Genomic DNA, 8,985 nt, shown 5'->3' on the forward strand with positions numbered 1-8,985 from the left:
TGTGTGTGTTGTGTGTGTGTATGTGTGTGTGTGTGTGTGAGAGAGAGAGAGAGAGAGAGAGACAGACAGAGACAGAGACAGAGACAGAGAGATTCCTCTTCAGCTCATGAACAAACTTTGATGGTTTTCCCTGTCTTATTCATGGGGACACACCCTGGGGCTGTGAAGAGTTGGGCAGGTTACTGAAGCTGAGGTGAGAGCCTGGGATAAACTCTACTCTGAATGCAGATTCAGAAGGAGCATCTAGGGCTTCCCTGTTGGCACAGTGGTTAAGAATCCGCCTGCCAATGCAGGGGACACGGGTTTGAGCCCTGGTCCAAGAAGATCCCACATGCCGCAGAGCAACTAAGCCCGTGCGCCACAACTACTGAGCCTGTGCGCCTCGAGACCGTGCTCTGCAACAATAGAAGCCACCGCGACGAAGAGTAGCCCCCACTTGCCGCAACTAGAGAAAGGCTGCGCACAGCAACGAAGACCCAACACAGCCAAAAATAACTAAATAAAATAAATAAATTTATTTAAAAAAAATTAGAAGCACCTATTGTAGGTATGGGAAGCAGAGCTCAGTTATCACTGTATCGATGGTGAGGAGCACAGTTCTAAGCATTTTCATAGACTTTATCCCATTTGATCCCACAATACCTCCAGGGGTGGACAAAGCAGACGTTTTTCAATTTTTCCCCTATTTTTTGTTTTCTCCCCATAGATGGGGAGACTGAGGTGCAAGGATTTTGGGTCTCTAGTCAAGGTTCTGCCTAGCTTTGGGCAGAATCCTGTTCTCACCTCCTTTACAACTTATGAACCCATGAAACGGCTTTGCTAGGAAATTGGGGCTGCTTGAAAGGTGGTGTCACCTCTGGAGTGGCAGTAGTGATTCCAGTGGGCCCATCTTGAAGGTGAGGAATTGACCTGCTCACCTCTCAGGGGAGGGCAAACTCAACAAACACAAAGCTTCGACTGAAGGTGTGCTGGCTTCAAGGGAACAACCCCCAAACCTTGGGCCATGGGGAATAAGTTTCTCACTGGGTCAGGCAGTCCCCTCTGAGCTCTCCTGTAATGTGACTACGTCCTCACTCAGCCCTGACAGTATTCACCGTGTGTCACGCGGTGCCCAAAGCAGACAACGACTTTCTGTCCTCCTGAGCTTACATCTGAGAGGCAGAGGACCCAGGATTGTCAAGTGAAGGTGTGGGCTGTTACACAGTGATAAGTGCGGTGGAGGAAACAGCAAGGACGAGGGACAAGGAAGAAGGACAGGGAGGAGGGGGAGTTGCAATTCTGAAGAGACTGGCCGAGAGGGTGTTGCTGAGAGCTTGCCTGTGGTAAAGACGTAAAGCCAGGGAGCGGGGAGGGGTGCGATACCTGCGAGAGCCCATTCCAGACAGAGGGAATGGCAAGGAGGCCACAGGGCTGGGGCTGCAGCTGAGGGCCAAGGAGGGGAGCGGGGAGGAAATGCTCACTGTTCAGGGCCCGGTGACCCACTGTGCGGGGTCTGGCTTTTCCTCTCAGTGAAATGGGAAGCCATTAAGGGTTTGAGCAGTAGTGTTAAGGTGTTAGCAGTGGTGAGATTGTGAAACTTGCAATGCCTTGGATCCAACTCCCAGATCAAGCCGCGAAGCCTATGAATACAGCTCAAGGAAGGGTTGGGAAGCAGGAAGGCCACAGTCTTGAGGAGGAGCGGGGATGGAGAGAGACACATTCATTACAAGGCAGGTCACATCACTGAACCACAACCCCAGATCCAAAGCAAGCAGTCAGAGAGACTCTGTCTACTGGTTGGGAGACTTTGTTCTCGGATCCATAAAAAATGCTTGTGGTTTAATGCAATCTCTGGCTGGTGTTGAGAGGGGAAGAGAAGACAGAAACAGGGAGACAGTTTGGCTGCCATCGCAGTAATGGAAGGAGAGATGATAGTGGCTCGGGCCAGGGTGGAAGCAGTGATTGGATTCTGATACACCTGATGGATTTTCTGTAGGGTGTGAGAGAAAGCAGGAGTCATGAGGACCCTAATTTTTTTCCCCAAGAGAACAGAAAGATGAAGTTACCATGAACTAAGACTATGGGATGACAGTAATTTTGGGGAAACTCTTGGAACCCCCTTTTTGGATATGTTAAGTCTGAGAAGACTTTTACATACCCAAATGGGAATGTAGCAAGCGGCCAGTGGATACATCCGACCAGAGTTTAGGGTGAGGTTTAGGCTGGAGATGTAACAGTGTGAGCCCTTAGTATATGGATGTCATTGAGAGAAGAGCCCTGGGCCTCTAGCATCAAGGTCACAGAGAAGAGGGGGACCTTGGGGAACACTCTCTGCTATCCTGGAAATGGGTTTGTCTAGAGAGCTACCGCTTATCTGGCTACTGAAAACTTTACTTCTAATCACCTGCCTGGAGATGAGGTTCCTTTCCAGACTGGGCCTCTGCAGGTGACACTGGCCCGCGCCTCTTCATTTTGTTGGGGCAGCAGGCACCTGTGGTGCTTTAGAGGCCGAGCAGGACCCCGGCGTCCAAGCCCCATGCAGAGTATTGTGAGCACCATCGGGCGAGACAGGCAGCCAGACAGGGGTTGGACTCTCCACTCCTCCCTTCCTCGGGCAGCTTCCCTTCCACTTCTCCAAGCTTAGGTTCCTCATCTGTGAAGTTGAGATAATGACAGCATCTGAGCCGTAGGCTTATTCCACGGAGTCAATAATAACGTAAGTTAAAAGCATTCAGCTGAGTATCTGCACATAGTAAGCTCTCAATAAATGTTAGATATCGTTGTTATTTAAGATTATCTTTCTTTAAGATACTTTGAGGGACTTCCCTGGCGGTCCAGTGGTTAAGACTCCGCGCTTCCACTGCAGGACGCATGGGTTCGATCCCTGGTTGGGGAACTAAGATTCCCACATGCTGCATGCCATGCACAGCACCGTCAAAAAAAAAAAAAAAAGATCCTTTGTGATTTGGGGTGAAAACTAGCAGTAAAAAAAGAAAAGAACCATTAACCACCAGGAGTTTGAGATAAAGCTAAACTTAAATTAGGCCATATTTTACTAACTCAAAATAAAAACCAACGCTTTTGAATGTTCATATAAATAAGCTATTTACTAGAATCTGCACTTGAAAATACCCAAATTAATGGGGGAAATTTTAGATGCTCCAATATTTTTCCATTTTTTTCTTAGTTAAATAAAGTTTTATTTGACAACCAGCTGACGACTGTTACTCTGTCTAAAGGAACATTGAAATTTCAAGAGTTAAAGTGAGAAAATAGATATTCTCCTTTTTCAGTGTGATTGAGGCTAGGTCTGTCTTGGTCCTCACTGTGTCTGGGATTATTTACTTCTTTCCACTCCCTTCACTTTTCCCTGCTTCTCTTACAAAACCCACGAGTTCCTTTAAGGCAGGGACCAGGTATTGCTCACCTACATACCCTCAGCACACAGTGAGCACTCAGGACATATTAGTTTAAAAAAAAAGTTACTGGTGACCGATTGATCCCCTGAAGGAGTGAATAAATGAATGAAGCTCAGTTCTTCCCATGGGATGGAGAAGGCAGGTGTTCAAATAGATCAATTAAAATAGTGTGTGATTATTAGGACAGACAACTTGCTATAGGCAGGAGTTTTGAATGGGAGTGTGAATCCAAAGACTTCCCAGGGGGTACACAGACTGGGAAGGTTTTAACGGTATCAACTTCAGATGCTCGAAGTCCACACTGAGTGAAGAATGGCTGTGATGGGGTCAGCCCATCACCTTCCTCAACTCCCCATTCACTTCGCCTAAGAAAGGCGTGAACCTCTCACTCATTCTGAGTCTCACCATGGGGTCTTTCCCAGGAGTGTAAAAGTTTTTGGGGCAATAAAGAAATGATTCAACATATTGGTGTTGACAAACTTTTTATAACCAGACACCACTGGCCTGCAGAGAACCTAGTGTCTTTCTGTTATGGGCTGAGTTCTCCAGAAGAAGAAGCTGAGAAAGAGTTTGGGGTGCCAAGGGAGAGCAGAAGAAGTAAGATTGGGCAAAAGAAGTTAAGCCAAGGGACGTCCCTGGTGGTCCAGTGGCTAAGATGCCCTGCTCCCAACGCAGGGAGCCCGGGTTCGATCCCTGGTCAGAGAGCTAGATCCCACATGCCGCAACTAGGAGTTTGCACACCACAACTAAAGATCCCACATGCCACAACGAAGATCCCGCACACCTGCGTGCCGCAACTAAGACCCGGCACAGCCAAATACATAAATAAGCATTAAAAAAACAAAAAAGAAGTCAAACCGAGCTACAGGCCAACAGTTGGACACTTGGAGAGCTCTGGGGCAAGCACTGCCCACCAGAGTGGCCCCCGCTGGGCAGGAAAGGCAGACCAGGCTGGCCTCCCTGAAGCTGAGGCTGGCCCTGCAGGAGTTGATGGTTGGAGGCCATCTGCTGGCCTCAGTCCCCGCAGCTGGGCTTCCTTGGAGGGAATCTTCATGGCGCATCTCTGCATCTAGCACACTTTTCCTGTGCTGCATGCAGTTCTGCTAAGGGTGAAATGTAGTGTTCAGAAAGGAAGTATTTTGGCCTATGTTGGGTGTTCTGAATTCAGATATCTTGTACAGTGAGGCAGGAGTGAGGAGGATTTCTGTTCCACAACCTCTTCTCTCCCATCACCTAAATAATGCCAAAGAATATATGCCTCCTAAAGAAAGATTTCCAAACGTGAAGTGAAGAGGGCACCAATAAGCAATAGCAAAGGCCTAGTTCAAGGAGGCAATTAATTCATGGTGTGGTGCAGTGCCCTCTCGATTTCTTAGATGGATAGCTGGTCTACCAATGATTTGCCTGTCTATATCTCTCACCTCAGAATTATAATTCAGAAGTAAGATGATTGGATAGGGATGCATATTACCACGTTTATTTGAAATTGAAGTCGTTTTTTTCTAACTGAAACTAAATCTGGCTTGGCTGCTTGGCTTCACAGTTCCAACTGCTTTGCCAAACAGGTTGTATGACAGACGTTTTTATGAACCAAATGAACTAAATCTGAAAATCTAAGCTTTTGATGAAAATATATTTAAAGCATGTTATGAGATAAAAGAATGTTATTAAAAATTGTATTGGCTGGCGTTGGAAGGGGAATGAGGAGTAACCGCTGATAGGTGCGGGATTTCTTAATTGGAGTGATGAGAATGTTCCGGAATTAGATAGTGGTGATGGTGGCATAACTTTGTGAAGCTATTAAAACCCACTAAATTGTCCACTTTTAAAGTTTTATGACATAGGAATTATACTTCAATTTTAAAAGCAAAAATAGTGTATTGGCAAAGTTGTATTAAAATAACAAGTATTTCCATTTTTCCAATCTTTTCAGTTTAAACAAGGCCTCTAAGTAAATGAGTAGCAGGTATAATTAGCAGTCATTTGAGAAGTTTTGGTACAGTCTTTTTGGTATATTTCCCAGAATTAGGAAAGTGAATGACTAATGACTGGGTAACAAATACGTTTTCAGATCTCTTGGTTTCAAATTTTCTTTCAACAAGACTGAAGGAGGACCAAACTAATTTGACAGCTGGTAGGTTACTATTAACTTTTGATAAGAGATTGTTATGTCATTTTTGGCATCACCTTTCATTTGTATCTTATTTTGGGGAGAAGAAGATTTCTCAGAGTTTTCTCTCTAAAAATGTAAAGTAGGAAGAGAAGGGATGAACCCTGTCTCATTCTTGCAATGAATACTTTCTATCCGTGGATATATCAACCAGCTGAAGAAAGGTCATTTTAATTCTTTAGGAGGTGAATTTTTAATACAATTTACCCTTAAATTTAACAATTATTTATAAAAATTTATAATATATTGTCTTGATTAGTTGCATGCTGGTGGTTATTGAAATTATAACATGGTCTAGAAAAAGCTGCTTAAAACTTACAGACTTACAGTGATAACAAAATTAAATTTTCAACACATTTACATTTTTTTTGGTTACAAAAGAGAATAATATGATACTCATTTATGGAAAAACTTTCAAACATAAAAGTGTATGACAATTGCTAAAAAAGTACCAAGAGGAAATAAGATGGAAATAAGAGTTCAAGTAGGAAATGGAACCAATTTATTAATTGGTAAAGAAGACTTGTCATATATTTAAAAAATGGTTACTGGTGAGTATAGAATTGCTCCAATCCTTAGATTCCATTGGCCACGTTTAAAAGAGTGATGTAATAGTTTTATTTTAAAATGCTAGTATTTATAATACTAAGGAAATGACATCCTCTGCAACTATTTAAACTTACAGTAAAGGTTTCTGTTTTTTTTTTAACGTCATCTAAAAACTGTGTGAGAGGCTATATGGATTTTCAAACCACTTTTAGGGAACATGCAAACCAAAAACTTAGGAGGCCACTGCTCCGGGGGGCTAGAGAGGGGATAACAGGATCTGCTCACATGGGTGGAGCTTTGTGGAGGAGGTGATGTGTGAGCTGGACCTTGACAGATGGAGAAAGGTGTCTGCCAGGCAGAGGGAGGGCCCTTGGCAGCTGTCAGCCTGAGGAGGCTGATGTTTTAGGGACACAATGCCAGCTCCTGGCATTCTCACTAGTAGGCCCAGTACCATAACCTTGAGCCTTATGATTGTGACAACTGAAACCTAGTCCATTTTCTCGAGACCTGAATGAGAGAAGAATCTAAGTGATAGGTCAATAATTTAGCCTCAAGGTGACCCAGTCATTTGCTGACTCCCTGGCAGAGGTACTAAGTATTACTCTCCGTTTTCTATTCCCATTGGCCAAATTGTAGTACCTTTGTCATTGTTCGGCCGCATCCTTCCCTTTTCCTCCTTTCCCTTCCCTTCCCTTCCCTTCCCTTCCCTTCCCTTCCTTTCCCTTCCCTTGCCACCAAGTGCAGTCTCAGAGCCCACAGCGTGCCGGAGGGAGGACAGCCAGTGGGGTCACCTTCAGCCTTCCAGAACTCAGGTTGGCATTTTCCATCCCTGTGATCCATGGGATCAGTACAACGAGACCTGATTTAGAAAAGGAACAAGAATAAGCTCGCAAAGAGCAGAAACAGTCTTTGGGGGAAGGAAAGTCTTTAGTAACGTTGGGGGGTGGGGACGGCTCCTGGGTTGGAGGGTTTCCAATTAACCTGAAACGAAACTCAGGCATTTTCACCCTCTGAGCTGAGTTCAGAAGTTTGTAGATGTCTTTGGGGGAAGAAAATTTGTGCTGCAGACCTCAAAATCATGTTTGTGTTGAATGGGGAGCCACAAAGCAGGTATGAGATTCTAACGAGTTCTCACGCTTCTCGAAAATGCTACAATTAGAGCCTGTGCAGTGCGGCTCTCCTGTGGGAGGAGAGCAGATTTGGGGCGGGGGTCCACCCAGAGAGGAACCTCAGAGGCCCTTCCCACCTTCCACCCTCAACTTGGATTCTGCTTTTATGCATATTTATTTTAAAGTGTGTATACAGATGTGTGGGTTTTCTGTAAGGGATCTGAGAGCAGGGAAGCAAATGTGGCTGTGCAGAGCATTTTGAGCCTTAGCCATCGAGACCCAGAGGAAGTGAGTTTGCTTTTTCAAGCTTGCCCAGATGGGCCGTGCATGTGGGTTGTTGGCTCTGGCACTGCTGCCAGGCTCTGTAAACACCGAGAGGCCTCTCCCTCAGGACGTATGTTGACTGTCATGCCTTACTGCCTAATTGGCTCTCACCACTGAGGAGCTGCAGGCCGCTTCTTTCTGGTCTCTGTTGTTCTGTGGGGAGCCTTGAGGATGGTGATGGGTGTCAAGTTATTTGGTTCTGTGCCTTAATGTCCATTTGTTCATTTCCTAGAGGACCTAACCTAACAGCTAAGAGGGACTTGCCTTCCCTTTGGAAGACTTCACAGCCTCTGACCTATGTGTCTTTTGGGATGGAAGGGCAAGTTTGATTAGCTGCTTTAAGTTAGGTCTTGGACAGGGCAAGGGATGCCCCTTACCCTCCAGCCATTTCCTTCAGTTCCCTTTCCTCACAATCATTATTTTTGCTCCTTTTTGGGTTCTGTTTTTATTTCCCCTCTGGATGAGTGCCTTTTCTTTCTGTTCTTTTCATCTCAACAGCCCAGATACGGCTGTGTGTAGGGGCGACACACATGCACACTGAGTTAAGTCAGCATGGACGGATTCCAGGTGCCAGGCTCCACAACCAACAAATCACACCCTCTCCACAGCCCCGCTACAGCCCTTCTGAGACTTGTGTCTATAAATTGCGCCATGACAAGTCCCTGGAAACTTCCTTTGCTGCTGGCAGCTCCACACCCATGCATTTCCTTTTTCCTGTAAAAAATCCGTTCCCAGGTCCAACTCAAGACAGAAGGTCAGTTATATCGACACCTCCTGCACATGGACGCTGCATTTTCAGGAAAATATTTTCACCTTTGAAATTTTTCACCAAGAGTCCCTTCCCTTCCTCCATCCCCGACTTATTCCCCTCCACACAACAGTCCACCTTAAGGCCTGTCCTACAGCTACACACCCCAGGAGGCTGTGTGCTTTGAGAAAATTTCCAGTGGTAGCGAGCAGCTCACCAGAGGCACCCGTGAATTCTCCTGTCAGCAGGGGAAGGTCATTGAGAGAGACGCTGGAGGTCAGGAGATGGAACCTTGAAACAGACTTCCTTTGCACACGGTAGGCTTTCTGCTTAGCTGATGGTATCGGGCAGTATTTCTTTCTTCCCTGCTTGCCTTTCCTCATTTGTGAAATAGGAGAGTATAATTTTCCAGGAGGAAATGTACATACAGTCACCTTGTAAGTTTCCAGAGTTGGGATGTTTTATGGGATGGTGCTCTCTTCTTCATGATCAGGCCAAGGGACCCTTTTCTGCCTTTCCATGGAAGTCTGTATGTTTCCAGAAGGCTTGGGTTAAAATCAAATATATTAGCTTAGGGGCTTCCCTGGTGGAGCAGTGGTTGAGAGTCCGCCTGCCGATGCAGGGGACACGGGTTCGTGCCCCGGTCCAGGAGGATCCCACATGCCGCGGAGCGGCTGGGCCCGTGGG

This window comes from Physeter macrocephalus, chromosome 9 (assembly GCF_002837175.3).
Source record: "Physeter macrocephalus isolate SW-GA chromosome 9, ASM283717v5, whole genome shotgun sequence".
Classification (NCBI taxonomy): Eukaryota; Metazoa; Chordata; class Mammalia; order Artiodactyla; family Physeteridae; genus Physeter; species Physeter macrocephalus.